This window comes from Astatotilapia calliptera, chromosome 3 (genome assembly GCF_964374335.1).
Source record: "Astatotilapia calliptera chromosome 3, fAstCal68.1, whole genome shotgun sequence".
NCBI classification, from domain to species: domain Eukaryota; kingdom Metazoa; phylum Chordata; class Actinopteri; order Cichliformes; family Cichlidae; genus Astatotilapia; species Astatotilapia calliptera.
In genome coordinates, this window is record NC_137424.1 from 13,297,959 (window position 1) to 13,320,971 (window position 23,013).

The 23,013-nt window shown below is 42.2% G+C and overlaps 1 long non-coding RNA gene and 1 pseudogene across 2 annotated transcripts in view; both read left to right on the top strand.

Moving 5' to 3' along the window:
- Positions 1 to 23,013, top strand: part of LOC145425145 (NACHT, LRR and PYD domains-containing protein 12-like) — a 363,340-nt pseudogene that overhangs the window by 166,230 nt on the left and 174,097 nt on the right. The window lies entirely within an intron of this gene.
- LOC145425189 (uncharacterized) lies at positions 12,713 to 22,183 on the top strand. Its single transcript, XR_013905850.1, has 2 exons — positions 12,713 to 15,633; positions 20,730 to 22,183. It is a non-coding gene; the product is annotated as an uncharacterized LOC145425189 (long non-coding RNA).

Below are 23,013 nucleotides of genomic sequence, written 5' to 3' on the forward strand. Positions count from 1 at the left end.
AAACACGATCACAGACTTTAGAGGGAAAACCAGCACACCGCAGACCACGGCCTCTCTGCGTGAGGATCTAAACGTATTCTACGCCAGATTCGACACAGCGAACACCATGAGACCGGACAGTGGGCGCACCGCGGATGACGTCAGCGTGCACACTGTGTCTGAGGAGGATGTGCGGAAGTGCTTCAGGAAGGTGAACGCGCGCAAAGCTACTGGTCCGGACGGGATTCCCGGCCGGGTCCTCAAGTCATGCGCGGCTCAGCTGGCTGGAGTGTTCACACACATCTTCAACCTTTCCCTCTCTCTGTCTGTAGTCCCAGCCTTCTTCAAAATGGCCACCATCGTCCCTGTACCCAAATCCTCCACCATCTCCTCACTGAACGACTGGCGACCTGTAGCCCTGACCCCCATCGTGAGCAAATGCTTCGAGAAGCTGGTCAGGGACTTCATCCGCTCTGCACTACCCGACTCACTAGACCCTCTACAGTTCGCATACCGCCACAACAGGTCCACTGATGATGCCATAGCCCTGACACTACATACTGCCCTGTCACACCTGGAGAAGAGAGACACGTATGTGAGAATGCTGTTTGTAGATTACAGCTCAGCATTCAATACCATCGTTCCCTCGAAGCTGGACAGGAAACTGCAGGATCTAGGACTGAGCAGCTCCCTCTGCAGCTGGATCCTTAGCTTCCTGTCTGACAGACGCCAAGTGGTCAGACTGGGCAGCATCACCTCATCCCCCGTCACACTGAACACTGGTGCTCCACAGGGGTGTGTACTGAGCCCTCTCCTGTACTCACTCTACACCTATGACTGCACAGCCACTAACAACTCCAACATCATTGTGAAGTTTGCGGACGACACTACAGTGGTGGGTCTTATCACCAATGGTGATGAGACGGCTTACAGGGAGGAGGTCAGCGCCCTGACCCACTGGTGTCAAGACAACCATCTCACCCTCAACGTCGCAAAGACAAAGGAGTTGATAGTGGACTTCCGGAGGTGCAGAGAAGTACACACCCCCATCACCATCAACGGCGCTGCTGTGGAGAGAGTGAGCAGCTTCCGGTTCCTTGGTGTACATCTGGCTGAGGATCTTACATGGTCAGTACACACAAACAAAACAGTGAAGAAGGCACAGCAGCGCCTCTTCTTTCTCAGGAGACTGAAAAGATTCGGCATGAGCCCCCGCATCCTCAGGACCTTCTATCACTGTGCCATTGAGAGCATCCTCACTGGATGCATCACCACCTGGTATGGCAACAGCACCGCCTACAACTGCAAAGCTCTCCAGCGAGTAGTGCGGTGCTCTGAACGGATAATTGGAGGTGAGCTTCCCTCCCTCCAAGACATCTACAGGAAGCGCTGCCTGAGGAAAGCGGGGAGGATCATCAAGGACTCCAGTCACCCCAGCCATAAACTGTTCAGACTGCTTCCATCAGGAAGGAGGTTCTGCAGCATCCGGTCCCGTACCAGCAGACTGAGAGACAGCTTCTTCCACCAGGCCATCAGACTGCTGAACACTTCATAGACACCTCAGCTTCACTACTGGAACTTCAACACTATGCACTCCACACTGTATATAAATGCCACTTGTTTTGCACATATTCAACTCTGTATATTTTTATATATTTTATTTATTATTATTATTATTTTTTTACTATTTAATTTGTAAAATGTGTATACACACACACACACACACACACACACACACACACACACACACACACACACACACACACACACACACACACACACGTAGGATAATATTTAGTATACACATCCAGAAATGCATACACTATTATATATTGTACATATATTTATTAGTTTCAGATGTAGCCATTCTTGTATTTGCTCGTTTGTGTTGTTGTGTTTTGCACATTTCTGTTGCTTGTGGGGCTCGCACACAAGAATTTCACTCGCATGTGCTGTGCCAGTGTGCCTGCACATGCGATGTGACAATAAAAGTGATTTGATTTGATTTGATTTGATTTGAGAACTTCAATCTATACATCTAAAAACCACAAACCAGGCGAGAAATTTGGGTGTAGTGATGGATGCAGACCTAAACTTAGAAAAACACATTAAGACAATAACAAAGTCAGCTTACTATCACCTCAAGAATATTTCAAGGATAAAAGATCTGATGTCTCAACAGGACCTGGAAAAACTAGTCCATGCATTCATCTTTAGCAGGCTTGATTACTGTAACAGCATCTTTACAGGTCTACCGAAAAAATCAGTCAGACAACTACAGCTCATTCAGAACTCTGCTGCTCGAGTCCTCACTAAGACCAAAAAAGTGGACCACATCAGTCCAGCTCTGAGGTCTTTACACTGGCTGCCTGTCCGTCAGAGGATAGACTTTAAAGTTCTGATGCTGGTCTATAAAGCTCTGAATGGTTTAGGACCAAAATACATCAGTGACCTCCTGACCCAGTATGAACCTTCCAGATCCCTCAGGTCATCTGGATCCGGTCTTTTATCAGTTCCCAGAGTCAGAACCAGACACGGAGAAGCTGCATTCAGCTTTTATGCTCCTTATATCTGGAACAAACTCCCAGAAAGCCTCAGATCAGCTGAAACACTCAGTTTATTTAAATCCAGGTTGAAGACTCACCTGTTCTCAGCTGCATTTGAATAAAGCACCAAATCCACACTTTTAAGCTTAAATTTCAAAACTTACATTTAACTACTGATTTTATCTACTGTTCTGATTTTATCTGTTTTGATTTTATATACTGTTTTGTTTGTTTGTTTGTTTGTTTGTTAATTAGTTAGTTAGTTTATTTGCTTGTTTTAATCAATTTTAAATCATGCTTTTTATCTGTTTTTGTTTCTAATGTCTCTGTAAAGCACTTTGAATCACCTTGTTGTTGAATTGTGCTATACAAATAAACTTGCCTTGCCTTGCCTAGAAATCGATGATCTAAGTGAGAACATGAGCCTTTAAAAAGTCCCAGTGGGTGCAGTCAAAGCAGTCCCTCAGTCCCAGTATAGAGTCTTTGGTCCAGACTGGAACAACTGTGTGCCCAGTTTGAGCTCTCTTCAGTCCTGTGACCTGACAGACCCAGAGGGGCCATCACATCACATTTAGAAGCTCCCCTAATGGAGCCACAACATATGTCCAATACTTAGTCTGTCTTGTTGGACCAACTGGAAGAAATGATTCAAGGACTTAGTCACAGAACAGAGATTCAAATCTCCAAAATCCAACTGGCTGCATCAGGACATATAGTCTGAAACTCTGCACAGTTTCCTGTTTGAAGCTGCTTCCTGTTGGCTTCAGCTGTTTGGAGTTTCCATTTTCTAAACTTCAGATGATGAAACACTGAATGATTTCAAGCTCACACTTTGTCTAATAAACTTACATCTTTCATTCTTTATACAGATTGTGGGGCTGTGGTTTGTCAGAGATCAGCTGTGATTATCTGGCAGCAGCACTGAAGTCCAACCCCTCCCATCTGAGACATCTGTACTTGTATGGAAACAACCTGAAGGATCCAGATGTGAAGCAGCTGTCTGATCTTCAGCAGAGTCCTGACTACAGACTGGAGACTCTGGTGTAAGTAGAGTGATGGAGTGAGTGGGTGGTGATGTCAGCAGTATTGTACTAAACACAGTCAGTATGAAACAAAGATCCAGTGTTTCCTGTAAAGCTGCAGCTTCTCAGTGAACCTGTGAGAGGAGAATGGTGACAGGCTTCAGGATTGAACACAAACACTTCCTGTTTCTGACCTTTATGGTCACCATAGTAACGGCTGACACGCTCTGATCAAACAGTGTCAACAGCCAATCAGCTCTCTGAACAAAGCAGCACACAGACCAATGACTGCATTCATTTCCAAGTTTAAAGCAGTGAAGAACACAGTCTGTAGGTGAGGAAGAATTTAGTGAGAGCAGATGTTTGGATGGAATTCCTCCAGTTAACAGCTGGAACCGTCCATCTGGATTGTTGGGCTTGTTGTTGGGGTTCCTACAGAGCTCAGAGTGGACACACCAAGGTTCTTCTAATGAATGAAAGTCCAAACTCAAACTAGGAGGGAAAAACATTTTCATCAACTTCAATAAAAATCCAAAGATTAGAAAAAGTGAAGCAACAATGAGTCCTAGTACAGTCCCAGCACTGAAGTCCCTGCTGCTCTTTATACTGGATGTGCTGCATCACTGACTGACAGCTGATGAAGAGTCTCTGGAAACACTCGTTTATCTCCTCTGCTCTTCCTTCTTCTCTCTGCAGGTGGAGGTGATGATGGTAAACAGGACAGTGTGTGTGCTGAGAGAGGAGGAGCTGTGCCTGATGATCCAGATAGGTTGAAGCTGGACACGCCATCATTTTTTCCCTCCTCCCTGGTTTGCCCTGATGCTAAACTACTTACTTGTCACTGCTTACTTGGATTTATCCGGCTGATCATCAAGCCTCTGCCTGCTCTGCGACACGCTTTCCTGCTCGGATTTGGATAACATTGGGTTCCGTTCTTTTTAAATATGATTCTGCTCTTATTCTTGGTGATTTTAACATACACATCTGTTGTAAGAATGACCTGCTTGCTAAAGACTTTCTTGCTTTAATGGACTCTTTTAACCTCCGTCAGTGTGCAAATGAACCAACCCACGTTAAAGGCCATATTTTGGACTTGGTCTTTACGTATGGCCTGGATATCTGTGTTAAGGATATAAATGATGTTGGGATTTCAGATCATTTTCCTATTTCCTTTGATATTGGCTTATCTGTGGCTGGACCGCAGTCTGGAGCTCTTTCTCGTCCGCTACGTGTACTCAGCTCTGAAGCTGTGTCAAAGTTTGCTGTGTCTTTTTTAGATTTGGCGTCTATGATTCCTGACTGCTGCTCAGTTCGCTCATCTGATGGTTATGCTGATATTTTGTTGTGATAATATCCTGTTATCTTTTTGCTCTTCTATTCTTGATTCTGTTGCTCCCATCAAAATGAAGCGCCCTAGAACCTACTCTCATTGCTGGCTAAATGATACTAAGATAAGATAAGATAAGATAAGATAAGATAACCTTTATTAGTCCCACATGTGGGAAATTTGTTTTGTCACAGCAGGAAGTGGACAGTGCAAAAGTTATGACGCAAAAATTAGAATACAATAAGAATAAATACAGTACACAACTGTACAGAATAGAATAAAATAATATACTATATACAGTAGAATAAAATAGAATAAAAATATACAATAAGATAAAAATAGAATACGAATGCTATATACAACTGAGTAAAAATACAACGATGCCAGAAAAGATTATTGCACTTAGTGTTATTGCACATGTGTGGATGTGTGTGTTTGTTCAGTTAAAGTCTTTGTTGTGGAGTCTGACAGCAGTGGGGAGGAAAGACCTGCGAAATCTCTCCGTCCCACACCGTGGGTGCTGCAGTCTCCCACTGAAGGAGCTGCTCAGTGCTGTCACAGTCTGCTGCATGGGGTGGGAGACGTTGTCCAACAGGGATGACAGCTTAGCCGCCATTCTCCTGTCACTCACCACCTCCACTGGGTCCAGAGGGCATCCTAGAACAGAGCTGGCCCTTCGGATCACCCTGTTCAGTCTCTTCCTGTCCACAGCAGAGATGCTGCTGCCCCAGCAGACCACACCATAAAAGATAGCAGAAGCCACCACAGAGTCATAGAAGGTCTTCAGGAGTGGGCCCTCCACCCCAAACGACCTGAGTCTCCGCAGCAGGTACAGCCTGCTCTGCCCTTTCCTGTAGAGGGCGTCTGAGTTATGAGTCCAGTCCAGTCTGTTGTTCAGATGAACACCAAGGTACCTGTAGCTGTCCACAGCCTCAATGTCCATACCCTGGATGTTCAGTGGTTGCAGTGGAGAATGCTTGTGCCTGCGGAAGTCTACCACCAGCTCCTTGGTTTTACTGGCGTTGATCTGGAGGTAGTTCAGCTGGCACCAGTCCACAAAGTCTTGAGTCAGTCCTCTGTACTCCTTGTCGTCCCCATCAGTGATGAGGCCGACTATTGCAGAGTCATCAGAGAACTTCTGCAGGAAGCACTGGGTGGAATTGTGGGAGAAGTCTGCAGTGTAGATGGTGAAGAGGAACGGAGCCAGAACCGTTCCCTGTGGGGCCCCCGTACTGCAGACGACCCTGTCCGACACACAGCCCTGAGTCCTCACATACTGTGGTCGGTCGGTGAGGTAGTCCAAAATCCAGGTAGTGAGGTGATGGTCCACTCCAGAGTTCTCCAGCTTGTCCTTCAGAACCGAGGGAAGAATAGTGTTGAAGGCACTGGAGAAATCAAAGAACATGATTCTCACAGTGCTTCCAGCGGTCTCCAGGTGAGCGAGGGAACGATGTAGGAGGTGAATGACGGCATCATCCGCTCCAATGCCAGGCTGGTAGGCAAACTGAAGTGGGTCCAGTGATGAGCTTGTTAGGCGCCGAAGCTGAGCCAGGACCAACCGCTCCAGGGTCTTCATCAGGTGGGATGTCAGAGCCACCGGCCTGTAGCTGTTGAGGTCCTTGGGGCGTGAAGTCTTTGGCACTGGTACAACACAGGAGGTTTTCCAGAGCTGTGGGACTCTTCCCAACCTCAGGCTCAGGTTGAAGAGGTGCTCCATCACCCCACACAGTTGGTCCGCGCAGGACCTGACGACTCTCGAGCTGATGCCATCTGGACCCGCTGCCTTCTTGCCATTAATCCTCCTCAGTTCCCTCCTAACCTGGGTGGTTGAGAGAGACAGGCTGGAGCCTTGTGTTGAGTGTGTATTAGATGCTGCAGTTGGGGGTGGGGGGGAGTGAGCAGGGTGAATAGAGGAGGTGTGAAGTGTCTGAGGTGGAACAGCAGCAGTGGGGGTGGGTGAGTCTGCAGCCGATGTTGCAGACTGCCTCATGGCTGAATCAAATCAGTTGAAGAAATGATTCAGTTCATTTGCCCATCTCACATCCCTCCCAGGCAGAGAGTTCTGCTGTTTGTGGCCCGAGATGGTTCTGAGGCCTCTCCAGACTTCACCAATGTTGTTTTGCTGAAGCTGTTTCTCCATCTTCTGCCTGTAGCTGTCCTTCCCATTCCTTATCAGTCCCCTCAACTCTCTCTGCACCCTTTTCAACTCCTCTTTGTCTTTGGATTTGAAGGCCCTCCTCTTCTGCTTGAGGACAGCTTTAATTTCTGGGGTAATCCAAGGTTTGTTGTTGGAGAAACACCGTACAGTCCTGGTAGGTACGGTGTTATCCACACAGAAATTAATATAGTCAGTAATGCATGTAGTAAGGCCGTCGATGTCCTCTCCGTGGTCGTCACAGATCACCTCCCACACAGTCGACTCAAAACAGTCCTTAAGAGCCTCCTCGCTCTCCTCTGACCATCTCTGCACTGTGCGGGTGGCTGGTGGCTCCCTGCGCACTAAGGGCTCATACACAGGGACAAGGTGCACCAGGTTGTGGTCAGATTTGCCCAGTGGAGGGAGAGGTGATGAACTGTATGCCTCTTCAGCATTGGCATACAGTAAGTCCAGTGTTTTATTGTCTCTGGTTGAGCAGGTCACATACTGGGTGAAGGTGGGCAGTGTGGAGTCCAAAGAGGCATGATTGAAGTCCCCTGATATTATGAGAAGGGCTCTCGGAGATTGTGTTTGCAGTCTGCTGACCACTGAGTGGAGAGTGTCACAGGCTGCATCCGCGTTGGCCGAGGGGGAGACATACGCTGTTATTGCGATAACATGCGAGAATTCCCGGGGCAGATAGTACGGACGCATGCTAACGGCTAACAGCTCAATGTCTCTGCTGCAGAGTTGTTCTTTCACAGTGATGTGCCCAGGGTTACACCATCTGTCATTCACAAAAACTGCCAGTCCCCCTCCTTTCCTCTTACCGCTCTCTCTCGTCCTGTCCGCTCGCAGCATCTGAAATCCCGGTAGTGTCACGCTTGTGTCCGGAGTTAGCGGTGTTAGCCACGACTCCGTTAGCATCATGATGCTACATTACTACATGTGCTTTACGACGTGTTTGTCACCGTGATGAGAGGAGGTGGAAAAAAGATAAACTTCAGGTTTCTTATGACATGTTACGGACTAGCCGCTCATAGTTTCAAACTGCTGCTAGAATAGCTAAGGCATCTTTTCTTTCCAGTCATTTTGGTTAATGGTCACAACCCCCATATGCTATTTAAAATTTTTAATTCTGTTGTTAATCCCTGTCCTGTTATGTCTTTACTGTATTCACAAGCTCTTTGTGAGCGTTATCAAATTCTTCTTTTAGATAAGGTTTCCAGGGGCGGATCTAGAATGGTGGCATGGGGTGGCAAGTGCCACCCTAAAATGATCCCTTGCCACCCCAAGTGCCACCCCAGTTTTGCATATGACAGTGTTGTTTATTAAAATAAGATAGCATTAACAGTTTGAGCGTAGTTACAGTCAGCAGTGAGAAGATGATTGGCTGCAGACTCCCATCTCTGCAGGACCTGTACACCTCCAGGACACTGGGGCGTGCAGCTCGGATCTCAGCTGACCCTTCTCACCCTGGACACAGTCTGTTTGAGCTGCTCCCGTCAGGCAGGAGGCTCCGGTCCATTCGCACCAGAACCTCTCGCCATAAGAACAGTTTCTTCCCCTCTGCTGTTGGACACATGAACAATAACCGTATGACTGTCCCCGCCACTAACATATGACCCTACGCTGTGTTCACTGCATCATTCCATGTTTGGCACTGATCACCACCTGCACTCATGTATATATCTTTCTACGAAGCACTTTTAATTCTTATTTTTATTTCATGTCTAATTTATGTATTAGCGTAATTTATGACAGTATGTTTGCACTGAAGCACCGCAGCAATTTCCTAATGTTGTAAACCTGCTCAACATTTGGCAATAAAACCCTTTCTGATTCTGATTCTCGTTAGATTGCAGACTGTCCAGAATGCGGCCTTTTGACAGGTAGCAGGAAGTTTTCTTCCATCACTCCTGTTCTTGCTGGCTTGCACTGGCTGCCAGTTAAATACCGTATTCAATTTAAAGTACTACTTTTCACTTACAAAATTATTAATAATTTGGCGCCGAGCTACCTCAATGAGCTTCTTAGGTTGCACACTCCTGTCAGAGCATTTAGATCTGCTACCCAACTTCTTCTGGAGCAACCTCGTTCTCGGCTGAAATCTCGCGGCGACCGTGCATTTGCTGTAGCTGCCCCAGTCTTATGGAACAATCTTCCTGTTGCTATCCGAGCGTCTGACTCTATGCCACTGTTTAAATCACGGCTGAAGACTTATTTATTTAATCTTGCTTTTCCACCTAGTTAACATTTGGTGTGCGTTGGTACATTTTTATCCGTTATGCTTGTTAATTACTTTTATATATTATGATTGTCAAGGTTTTATAATTGATACGTGCCAGTTACTTTCTCTTTTCCCTCCCATCTCCTTTTTCCTATTTTATTTTTTGTCAAGCACCTTGGTATACCCTTGATTTTTTAGTGTGCTTTATAAATAAAGTTTATTATTATTATTATTTCATTTGATCTGAGCGCTGCTGTGGTTGCTGTGCTGCACATAGAATAGAATAGAATAGAATAGAATAGAATAGAATAGAATAGAATAGAATAGAATAGAATTCAACTTTATTGTCATTGCACATGCACAGGTACAGGGCAACAAAATGCAGTTTGCATCCATCCAGAAGTGCTTTAGTGATATATATATATATATATATATATATATATATATATATATATATATATATATATATATATATATATATATATATCCATTTAGATAACAGAGACATCTAGTGGTTCAGAGGGAGAACTGCAGGAAGGAGGTGGAGCTGTGTTTTAGCATGGAAAACTTTTTATCTTTTAGGCGCAGATACAAATATGACAAGTATCAGTGTGAGATACAAAAGGTCACATCAGTCAGCAGAGGGAACAGTGATCACACAGCAATGTAAGAATAGAAACATAACAGTGAATCTGGACATGTATACAGATGGAAGCAAACAAACAGGATGTAACACTACATTAAAGCCACAAATGGGAAGAAAACAAAGCCAAAGGAAAATATATTTGATCTCAGGAATCCAAATCAGATGCTTTAGAGCAGGGGTCGGCAACCCTGGGCACACGTGTCACAGCTGGCACGTGAAGGGTTAACTGATGGCACGACCATAGCCGGACTGGCCTTCGGGCATACCGATGGTGATTTTTAGTTTTTATGGGCCGATTATGTTTTTTTTTTTTAACGGTATGAACAATGAAAGATGGCGGATTGGCCGGATGCTGGTCGATGTGTAAAAATAAGTCAGTTGTTTGGTGGTGGCTATGGCGGAGCTTCCACAGAGGCAGCAGGTGGATGAGGGAAAGGGGAGGCAGGAGGAGCAGAGACCCGAGGCGGCCGCCGGTCCGAGTGTCAGGTGAACTGAACTTCAGGTAAGAAGTTATGACCTGCAGTCTATCTGGGTCAGATATAAACCAAGTTTAGGTGGAGTTTATTTTCCTTGTGCTGACTTTTTACAGTCAGTTACAATAACTCGTACTGCTACTAGCTAGCATGACGGAGTTTCTATACAGCTGGGTGGTGCTATGATGTTACTGATAGTGAACTTTACAGTGGCTTGCAAAAGTATTCGGCCCCCTTGAACTTTCCCACATTTTGTCACATTACAGCCACAAACATGATTCAATGTTATTGGAATTCCACATGAAAGACCAACACAAAGTGGTGAACACGTGAGAAGTGGAACGAAAATCAGACATGATTCCAAACATTTTTTACAAATAAATAACTGCAAAGTGGGATGTGCGTAATTATTCTGTCATGGAAAAACACACTGCCATCAACTTCTGCTTTGTTTTTGTCAAAATCACTGTAATATAATCACTGTACCTTTATATACATGTGACTTATATTAATGCTGCTGCCCTCTTGTGGCTAAAGTGTAATTATGTTATTGTTATTAGGGAAAACATTTGAGAGTAACATGACAAATGAGTCAGCACTTTGGCTTTAGCTTAAGAAATCCTCATTTTTATGTCATTAGTTATAGTTGCATGTATTCATTATTATAATTTAACCTTTAAAATTGATGTCTTAAATTTATTTTGAGTAAATTAGCAATTTTATGGTATTTATATGGTTGTATTAAATAAAGACATCACTAATGAATTAATTATTTCAGTAATTCATTTAAAAATGTACATAATCAATTAACGAAATATAATAATAATAAATTATCCATTAATTTCATTTAAAATGTTTCATTATTTGTTTACATACAATTCAAGTTAGTTAATTACATATTTAATCAATTATTGGTTTGTTTTCTATTTTAATTATTTTACTGACACATTTAATGAATTATTTAATGATGTATTTATTTAATTCACGTTGCTACTCCTGGCCCTGCATCGCTGTTCATAAATACATTTTATTTGTCAGCTTCACCCATCAAAGTCAGGGGGCGGGGTTAATGCTGATCAAGTCAAAACCATTGCTTTGGTCTGGTGGGCGTTCTTTTAGTGGGCTTTTCTGTCACGGCCTGCGTGGCAGACTATGATGAGGGGAAGGAGGACCCAAATGCTGGACTCTTTGATGAGGTCAGTGCGTTAATTTACAGTGATGCAAAATAATCCAAACAACAATAAATCCCCAGTGCGTTCCCGACTCTGACAAGTCCTCTTGCCAGTGTTAGTGTTCTTTGTCTCCGCTCCTCAGTGTCTGAGCACCCCGTGCTCGCTGCCCTCTCGCCTCCACACTCCTCCTGGGGAATAACAAAGAGGCAGCCGTCAGCACCGCCACAATGCAGCAGACTAACCTTAACTAACTCGCCAAGAGACTAACGTGAAGTTACGCAATGATCCAGCATCGGAGAGAGCTCCACCACACTCCTAAGTAGCTCCTCTGATGAGGCTTGATCAGCTGCAGGTGTGAGTAATTCTCCTCCGCATGTGTGGCCAGGCTCCTGGCTGACACACCCACACACACACCTAGATACACAAACATGGAAACAGGAGACAGCAGCACCAAAAACACACATGTCCATAACTTCTTACAGGCCCTGGGTCACCCAGACCCCGGTCCCATGACAATTCCTCAAAACTAAGTAGGCCTACACACCAGGGTTTGGACATGTGTGGACCCAAACTATACTTAAACTTTACCCTTTTTTGTGTGTCACCAAATACACTTTAATATCTTCTAGACAAGAATGTAGTGGCACAATCTTTAACCTCCTAAGACCCGAACTCCTCCGTGGCATTCATTTTTAGTTTCTCTTTGATATTTGGGCTGATTGGGACCTGATGAATGTAAAAACAAAGAACTACCGCATTTTTTGTTTCTGAGAAAAATGAGAGCCACATATGAGGATATTTGTCTAAAATTTCGATAGCACACTGGCAGTGTAACATCCTTGTGAGTGGATATCAGGCCCTTGTAGAGCAAAATGTAGTATTTTGGTCTAAACAACCCAAAATGTGATGTGCACATATGTGGACGCCAGGTCCTAGGAGGTTAAATATCTGCTCACTTTGTCAAAATGAACCTAATCATCTCTGATGAATTCAGTGATGTCTGTCAGCTCACCTTGCAAGTGGTCGAGCTTATACTGCCGACAACGCGGCACACAACTTGTAAACCCCCTGCTGACTATCACCTCTGGAGTTATTTATTTATGTTAGTTTCAACTGTTCCTGCAAAAAGTAAGCACGTGTTACTGATAAAAAGTCTGTTTTCTGCATTATTCGCTTGCTTGTTATGCACAAGTCTACCGTTCTTACAGCCTGTCGGCCGCTTTTTTTTCCTTTTACTTACTTCTGAAAACAAAGCCTCGTTTCTGCCGTTCAATACTGAACAAATTTAAACTTTTTAAAATGATGCAAAATTGCAAAATGCTCAGCTGTGCCTGTAATCAAACCTCTGTAACTTTGCTCTGCTTCACGTCAGCAGCATCAGGTAATGTTCATATGTTCATTAATGGTTTTCTTTTGTTTTTGATGTACTGCAGAATATTTGTATAAAATCCCAGGCCAGGAAAACCTTCATGTTTTTCTGTTTGATCCTCAGCTACTTTGACACAAAGTCATCTGCTGTGACGCTCACACCTTTGATAAAGTCTGGCAAGTGTCAGATTTCTTTTTATAGATATAAAAATATAGAAATGTACTGATGCATGACCTGAATTATAATATTTCTGACTGTCTGAGGCAAAATTTCCCCGATTCAAATTGAATCAAATTGAATGGAATCGATTCTAGACATGAGTGACGATGCCAGCCCTAATATGCATGTTTTAATAAAAGAGATAATGTTGGTGTTTCAGTCATGTAGTAACTGTTAGCTTTAACTGTACAAGGCTTGTTAGACATAATGAAACACATCGTACAGATTTCTGGATGTTAGACTATAATTTTTATTATGATTATTAATCTTGAGTCTAAAAAGTCAGTCGAGTATATCCAGGATATCTTTCTGTTAACTGGATTCACTGACACTAACACTGGGACCAGGATAAGCGGTCGCATGAAGCTGGTTACCAGCTGACAATCTTATTATTTAATTAATTTAATTAAGTTATTTAATTTTTCTAATTTTTCCTCTACATTTCCCCTGAAATGAAGGGATTGTGTTGAACATGCTTTAGTTCCTCACATTTTTCTGCATCTCTTTGTTCAACCCCCTGAATTAAAGCTGAACGTCTGCACTTCAAACACATCTGAGTTGTTGCATTTCAAATAGATTTTAGTGTATGTACAGAACCAAAATCAGAAATGAAGTTCTCTCTGTCCAGATATTTATGGACCTAACTGTATAATCTCTACAGCACGTAAAAAATGCTGTAAATAAAGAAGTCTGTGAAAATGTGGCGCTTCCAGGTCAATTTAAACTGAAGTGATATAATCTTCTCCCCACAGTTTGAGTTTGTATTGTCTCAGCTGCAGACAGACTATGATATTAATATTATTAGTTATTAATATTATTAGTTATAAAGGACACCTTCCTGCCTTTAGTCTTATTCATGATGATTATTAGTCGTCTTCTAATGTCCACAAGTCTGTATGATGTGTTTCATAGTTTCTAACAAGCCTTTTAAACTTAAGTTACTGCATTGCTGAAACACCAACATCTGCTTATTGAACAAAACAAAAACAACCAAAAGTCCACACATCTGATTTTATTTTTATTTTAATAGACTTCCAAAGATTATACCAGATAACTGGCCTCAGAATATAATTGAATAAACATGTTTAAAAACGATAACCTAATCCTGTCTTGACAGGCTGAGCTCTTCAGTATCCACCAACAGCATCGTCATGCTGAGTCAGACGTTTCTGCTCCTGCTGGAAATACTCTTCCTCTTTCCACATTGTACCAAATGTTTTTAAATGTTAGTTTCAATTTAAAATTAAAGATTAAAAAAGTGTAACACATGATGCAAATGTAAACAAAAGCCCCTCTGCAGTATCAAGTCTGCATGGCACAGTGACACACTTTAGGTGATCTCCATCCTTGGGAAAAGTGCTGTCAGCTATTTCCCAGTCCCCTGGCGTCTGTGCTGTTCACACAATCACAATTCCATCGCTGAACTTCCTCTCTGCACCGTCGATTAGAGCTTGGCACGCTCCCTTCATCCTTTTGCTTCTGTTCCAACGCCGCTGAAGAATTAGGGCAGAGCACATCGTACACCCTAGTTGTCTTCTTCAACGTCAACGTTGAATCTCTTTCACTCCTTCTGGTTGTTTGCTGTTCAAAGTCTCCTCTCGACGATCTTCTGGAAGCTCAGTAGCACAGCTCACTGTGGGATGTCTGCTGTGCTGAAGCTGATCTCTGCTCCTCTATGATCCTCCTGAAGCCTCTCTCCAGGCCTCAGCTTCCATCTTGTGGATGATCTCCTTCAGTCACTCCTTCTCAGGGCACGTCACAACATCTGCAAGTTAAAATATTGACACTCCTCTTTTGCCACACGGCTCTCGCCATGTGTTAAGAGAATTTTTATTTTAGTTAAATCATTAAAGTATAATCAAGTAGAAACAAGTATGCCTTATAATCAAGTGTTTATATATTTTCACACGGTAAAGCTTACTGTTGAAAAGAACACAATGTATTCCTTGCTTAAGTGTGTGAGATGTTTGACAAAGACAGGATATACATGCATTCTTTACTTCAGTGTCTGCGATGTCAGATAAGCATGAATACTGCTGTGTCGTTGTTTTTCAGTTTGTGTGCAGAAGTTAGATAGCTAAGACAATGCCTGAGCTCTCCCCTCTTCAGTTGAAAGAGGAAGTACTATGTAACCCATTTTGCCTTATAAATAAAGCGAGTAAACGGTGCTCGGTGTGTTAGTCTGCTCAGAGACTCTCACCCGTGCGCACGTCTTTGAAACTCTGAGTCGGTCTGCCAGTGTCTCATTTTCTCTCTTACTGTGCTTTTACAAATGTCAACCCTTGACATTTAATTGGTCCTCCGAGCCGGATAACTGACTGTTATTTTTAACGTCCAGTTTTCTCACAGACGGTCTCCATCGGATCCTGACGTCGTGACGCCTGCGCTGGAAGAAATCTGATCAGTAAAACGAAAAACCCGGACACGTGAATTCGATCTCCGGTCAGCGTTCGGCCTTCACGGCTCCAGGACCCGATGAGCACCGGATCTTAAAACGCAGCGCCACAGTAGAGGTGAATATGAAACACTGCATTCCATCAAGCGCTAAAATACGTTGATATTGAGATTTTCCTTTAAGTAGTGTGTAAACCTAGGTACGCCGACAGATCTCAGTGTCCATGCGGGACTAGGAAGACGACAGGCAAGAGCGAAATTCTAGAAAAATCGCTATTAAAAGTTCCGGTCGCTCTGGGAGTGGCTGTAACGGAACAGGTTTCCGGTCACTCAAGAAGAGTGGCTGAAGGTGAAGGTGTTACACAAATAAATAGGCCTACGGAAAATCTCAATAAAAATCATAAAAACGCGCTTTGTTTGTGTTGAAATAGAGGAGTGAGTTGTTTTTACGACCCAATAAGCGGTCGAACCGCTCCTCTAACTGTTTTCCTGTGAACACTCACGTACTGGTTAAAGTGGGACGACGAGGTTGTGCGTCATCACGTAAAATCAATAACCGCTCACTCGACTAGCGAGCGAGTAGAAGCCTGTTATTGATAACCCGCCCACTTTGTCGTACCAGAGACAGTGTCACAGTTCTGACGTAATTAGTTCAAAATGGGTAACTCTAAAACTAAAGTAAAATTAACAGCAGATGAAGGATGGTTGGAAAAAAACTGTTCAAATGCAGGAATAGTCAGTGCAAAAAGGTGGAGAAATCCACATAAAATATATTGTCCAGCTTGGCAAGGCAAATGCACCCCTGATTCAATAAATGCTTTAAAAACCGCTTTGCAAAAAGAGTTATATGTGGAAAAAAGTCAAAAGCCAAACCAGCAGTTGTATTATATGTGAAAGGTGTGCCGTTAAAAATGTTTTGAGACACAGGAGCTTGTAGAACTGTCTTAACTGTAGAAGTCCCAAATGTAACATTCTCAAAAAACACTATAATTGTGAAATCAGCCTCAGGACATGTGACAAAACAGCATCTAACCGATCCCCTTTTTATGTCACATAGAGATAGTGGCCGTGGCTGCAAAAATCAGTGCATTTATGACCCATCATGCCCAGATTGTATGAAATAAATAAAAGGAAATCATTCATATGAAGACCTTTTCTATAAAAAAGAGAGATGCATAAGGTAGATTAAGGCTGTGTCATTGTTCAGCCAAGGAAAGTGTGTGAAAAGATAAATGTTTCCATCCTGGAGGGTGAGTGAGACTGCAGCTCACTCACGGTCCCTGATGGATACAAAATAAAATATAATAATCTGAAGGTTGGATCTGAGATGAGGCAAACAGAAGACCAGTCTAAAAGTAGGCACAAACCTGTTAAGAAAATAAAAGCAAATTTTGTACAGATTGGATGAACTATAAATTATCTGTTTGCCGAGTAAGATGATCCTAACTATTAAATTGGCTCAGTAATAATATAGTGATATACACTAATAAAATATTGTAATACACTATTGTTATTATATAGAGAGAAAAAGATGATAATAATTAATAAAAATATAATATTAATATTGACAAGAAGTATCTTAGCCAGTATGATGTGAGATGGACAATTGTTATGAAGAAGTCTGCATCAAGCTTAAAGGTTTGCTCAAACTCAGTATAATGACATATGAGATGAAGAAAATAAAAGCAATATCTAAACCAATTAGGTGCATAGAGGCACTTAACCTGCTTGAAAACCTGTCATTTATCCTAGATAAATATTACTGAGATACAGAGCACATCTATAATAACAACTAATAAGCCAAACCCTGTAGATAATAACTAAACCTACAGGATTATGAAGCTGAATTAAATGTGTGGACACCGCTAAGTTGATAAGCATGTTACACATTTTCTTTTATTTTTATTGGTTCTTTTTTTTTAGAGCAGAGGCTGCATGCTGTTAAAAGCGAACACATACAGCTGTCTGTGAGCTCAGTTTCCCCTCACACTTCTGCTTTGTTTCTGGCAGCATTTTTCTTTGTCTCTTTGTATCTTGACTCATGTACGTTTTTGTTTTGTTTGATTATTTTGTTAGTTTGGAAACAAATTTGTGCCAATACTTGTGGATTATGGTGACACATAGTGATTAGACATATGATTTACAAATGCCCAGTTTTAGAACTGTGAGCTATGAACAATGCAAAGTTTAGGAAATAATATATATATGTATATATATGTATGTATATATATATATATATATATATATATATATATATATATATATATATATATATATATATATATATATATATACAAAACAAAAAACTTCAAAGTTTGAAATATGTAAGATGTGTGAATTCTTTGAAAAACTAGAAGGTATCTAAAATTGCCTCAAGTGAAAATGAAATTCTCTAATGACACTCTGATAGTTAGGTCAGCATAAGGGCCAGAAGGCCTGTGAAACCACAATATCCTTTGAGTGCAGAAGCAAAGGAAAGAATTAGGCCAGTAATTGCAGACATGCAGAAAGCAGGTATTCTCGTGAAAACTAATAAAGCCACGTGTAATACACCAATTCTTCCAGTAAAAAAGACCTAGCAGTAAAAAAGACAAAGTACAATGGACTCCAGAAGCAGAAAAAGCTTTCGTTGATTTGAAAATAGCACTGCAGACATGTACCGTCTTAGCATTACCAGACTATGGAAAACCTTTCGTTCTCCATGTTGATGGTGCAGGAGGGTATATGAAAGCAGTCTTAACTCAAGCTTTTGGAGAAAAACAACGTCCATTAGCTTTCTACTCATGCAAACTTGACTCTGTAGCTGCTGGATTACCTACCTGTGTTCAGGCATGCGCAGCAGCAGCAGAGGCAGTTAAAAAATGTGCAGACATTGTTCTAGGACATAAATTGATCATCAAAGTCCCACATGCAGTGACCTCTATTTTGCTCCAAGCGAACCTCTCTTTCCTCACGCATGCAAGACAACTTTCTTATGTGGGGATTCTACTTACACAATCACACATAAAAATAGAGAAGTGTGGCCAGCTAAACCCAAGTACACTTTTGCCGACTTCTCTGGACGGAGAACAACACTGTTGCATTCAAAAATTAGAGGAAGATACAAAACCTCGCACTGATATATACAGCTCCCCCCAGAGCAGTTTCAGTAATGTTTTTGTGGACGGCTCAGCGTCAAAAGACATTCACGGTAGAAATTGTGTGGGTTATGCGGTCACAACTGTTGATAAAGTGATAGAAGCAAAAGCTCTCAGCTCCTCAAACTCTGCTCAAAGCGCAGAACTAACCGCAGTCATCAGAGCATGTACTTTGTATAAGGGTCAAAGTGTTAATGTTTACACAGACAGTCAATATGTCTATTCAGCAGTTCATCATTTCGCTAAAATATGGCATAACAGAGGAATGACAACTTCCTCAGGCAACACAGTTCAACATGCAAACCTTCTAAAAAAGCTATTAGAAGTAATAACGTTGCCAAAAGAATTAGCACTATGCAAATGTGCAGCTCATCAAAAGGATGACACAGAAATTACGAGAGGAAATAACTTTGCTGACAAAGCAGCAAAAGCAGCTGCAGAAAAACAAATTGATGTTTTAACAACAGAAACCATAGATCTAATACCTTTAGAAATACTAGCAGATGCACAGAAAACAGCTTCGCTGAGTGAACAAAAATCTTGGGTGAAAGATGGAGCAGAATTAAAAGACAACCTCATGATGTGTAATGGCAAACCAGTGCTTCCAAAATCTTTGCATGGAACTGCTGCTTTAGTGACACATGGGAAAACTCATGTGTCAACAGGAGGGATGACGAATATTCTTAATAAACAATTCTATACAAAAAATTTTGAAAGTTCAGCACAAGAGTTTATCAGAACATGTATAATTTGCCAAAGACACAACGCACAGGGAAATCTACGTCCAAAGCGAGGGCATTTCCCTATACCACCGCATCCATTTCACACTGTCCATATGGATTTCATAGAATTAAATGAATCACAATCCTTCAAATATGCACTTGTGATAATTGATGTATTTTCCAAGTGGCCAGAAATATACCCAGTGAAAAAAGCAGATGCAATATCAGTAGCAAAATGTCTATGTAATCATTTTATTCCAACGTACGGTATTCCATCTCTGATAAGATCAGACAATGGCACACATTTTGTAAATGAAGTAATAAGTAAAGTTTCTGAAGCTTTAGGCTTCAGCATAAAACATCACTGTTCTTATCATCCACAAAGTGCAGGATTAGTCGAGAGAACTAACGGCACAATTAAACAAAGGTTGAGGAAATGTATGGAAGAGACTAAAAAACCTTGGCCTGAATGTCTAAGCTTGGTTAAATTATGGATGAGAATAACTCAAGGAACAGGTGGTCTAACGCCATTTGAAATCGTACATGGCAGACATTTTCCACTCCCCATAATGAGTGAGCCAATTAATAAATCTATTGCAGAAACAACAATGGCAGAATGGATGACAAAACTATTTGAGAATAAAGAAGTGAGATTAAGCAATCAACTGCCGAGTGACTTTTCTTCAGTTTCTTGCAGGTTGAACCCCGGTGATTGGATTCTGATTAAAGTCCTCCAGCGGAAAAACTGGAGAGCTCCAAAGTGGGAAGGTCCCTTCCAGGTGCTACTTACCACACCCACAGCGTGTAAGATAGCCGAACGAGTTTCGTGGATTCATCAATCCCACGTGAAGAAAGTGTTTGCACCACAATAAGACGCCGGTTCCCCTGACTCTTACGTGAACCCCTGCTGGAGGACAGGGCTGAACGGGTTTCCCGCCCTGTGCTTCCTCGGCAGTGCTACTCACGTGGGAGCTCGGGTGTGCCTGGTCGCCCTGAAGATCAGACTGACCTATCCCACCGAAGAGCAGAACCAATAATAACACCAGGGACGCCTGAATAAAATCTCAACAAGATGACTGAGGAAAACAACCTGATAAATCCATAAAGGACCAAAACAGCAACACATGCCACAACACTACACAATATATAGTCCCACAGAGTGTAAAGTCTTTAATCTACAACATAACAAACTGCACCCACCAGTACCCAAATATAAACCTGCAATATATATACCTACAATATATACCTGCAATGAAGCCTACTGGGTGCATATAAACGTCAGCCATAGAAAACTGAAATCATTCTCAGTTGTTTTGCCACCTGACATACAACACCCAGTGTGCTTTAACTTCACAGGAGCAACCGGACAAACAGGTACGCCCCAGGGTCTGAAGAAATTAGGACAAAACCGAAACTGCTCCATGATCCTGGTGGCACCAGATTGGGATGGCATCGGCTCATCAACAGGTACATACTGGGTACAGGGCGCAGCTTGGGCGTGTGGCCTGAAAGTCTATTTCATGCTGCCACCAAACAGCACCGGACTCTGTGCCCCTGTTCTGGTATCTGACCACACCTTTAAGATGTCAGTGAACAGCAACACCAGAGCTAAACGTAACACAGGCCTCAAGCCCCATGATCCATATCTTGGTTCTGATGTACCAGATGACTTCAAACTCTGGACCAAGAGCCAGAAGGTAATACACGCTTTGTTTCCATGGATAGGAGTAGGGAAACACGCACTACAGATAGAAACCCTGGACTATCGTTTTGGATTATTTTTAAATGCTTCAACCTGCATTAATCAAGGACAGAATGAAGAAATTGATGCAATTCGCATCACTGTCATGCAGCACCGAGTGGCTTTAGACATCATTCTCGCAGAGAAAGGTGGTCTCTGCGTATTGTTTAACACTACATGTTGTACCTACATACCTGATAACATCCATTCATTAAACATGACAAATGCTTTGAATGTTTTGAAACAACTGAGAGACGCTCAGCAGCAGGACTACGTTACCGATACTCAAGGTTGGTGGGACTGGCTGCTGAGCGGCTCTTGGAAATCCCTACTGATTAAAGGCCTGTTGGCCCTTTTCAGTGTGATGTTACTATTTTGCCTTTTCATTGCTTGTATTATCCCATGTCTGAGAAGCATAATGACAAACATGTTCAAGCGTATGTTAGGAAACCATGTCTTGGCTCAGTCAGTTATGGAGGATCCCTATCGTCAGTATGATATGCTGAGTGTGAGAGAGAGAGAAGAAAATCTCTATGACAATCTTGACAAGCTTGTTGTTGTTTAATTATTTCACTGAATGACGTGCAAGTTGAAAATGTGACTAACAAGTGACTATGCATTGAGTAAAACATGTGAAATATATTAACAACAGGAGGGAATGTTAAGAGAATTTTTATTTTAGTTAAATCATTAAAGTATAATCAAGTAGAAACAAGTATGCCTTATAATCAAGTGTTTATATATTTTCACACGGTAAAGCTTACTGTTGAAAAGAACACAATGTATTCCTTGCTTAAGTGTGTGAGATGTTTGACAAAGACAGGATATACATGCATTCTTTACTTCAGTGTCTGCGATGTCAGATAAGCATGAATACTGCTGTGTCGTTGTTTTTCAGTTTGTGTGCAGAAGTTAGATAGCTAAGACAATGCCTGAGCTCTCCCCTCTTCAGTTGAAAGAGGAAGTACTATGTAACCCATTTTGCCTTATAAATAAAGCGAGTAAACGGTGCTCGGTGTGTTAGTCTGCTCAGAGACTCTCACCCGTGCGCACGTCTTTGAAACTCTGAGTCGGTCTGCCAGTGTCTCATTTTCTCTCTTACTGTGCTTTTACAAATGTCAACCCTTGACACCATGTGTCAACTCCACACAATGAGACATGCACAAGAATGTTGCACATTCTCTCTGAAAAATTCTCCAGGGTTTCTCCTGGAGCAGCTCCACTCCAAACCTGTAACCCTGTGTCAAAGAAACATTAGTCAGTGGTTAAATGTTAAGATTGTTCAACTCCCAGCTCCACCCGGAGCCTGTATCCTTGCCTGTAGACAAAACCCTGTAAGTTAAAACAAACTTCACATTTGCAAACAACTGTAGCTCATAAGAGTAATAAAGTATTCAGCATCACAGAGACAAGTATCATTGCAGGTTTATTCTAAATCATTAAACTCCTGCTTTTTGCCATAATTTGCTCCAAATCATCGATCATCTCAACTTCATCCCACATTGTAATCAGTGACTTTCCTTAAGTTCGTCACTCACTTGTTTCATCACTATGAGCTCAATAGTGGTCAGATAATGAGCCCATTTTAACTATTCTATAACCCTGCACATCTGCTCAGTTGTCACTTGTCTGTCTGTGCTGAATCCTTTACAAGCACATTAGAGAAACATTAGCAGTAGCATCCTAGGTCAGGCCTGGGTCACCAGACTCCAGAGGTGCTGTAAAAGGTCATAAAGTTAACACTCTGCTGTAAAAGAAGTAACACTGGCTTCAACACAGGATGTCTCTCACACTGTATTCACATCTCCACTGTAATATTCACATTCCTCAACAACACAGTGTAATTTCATCACCAACATACAGCCTGTCAACACAGTTTCCTTCACACAAAAACTCAGT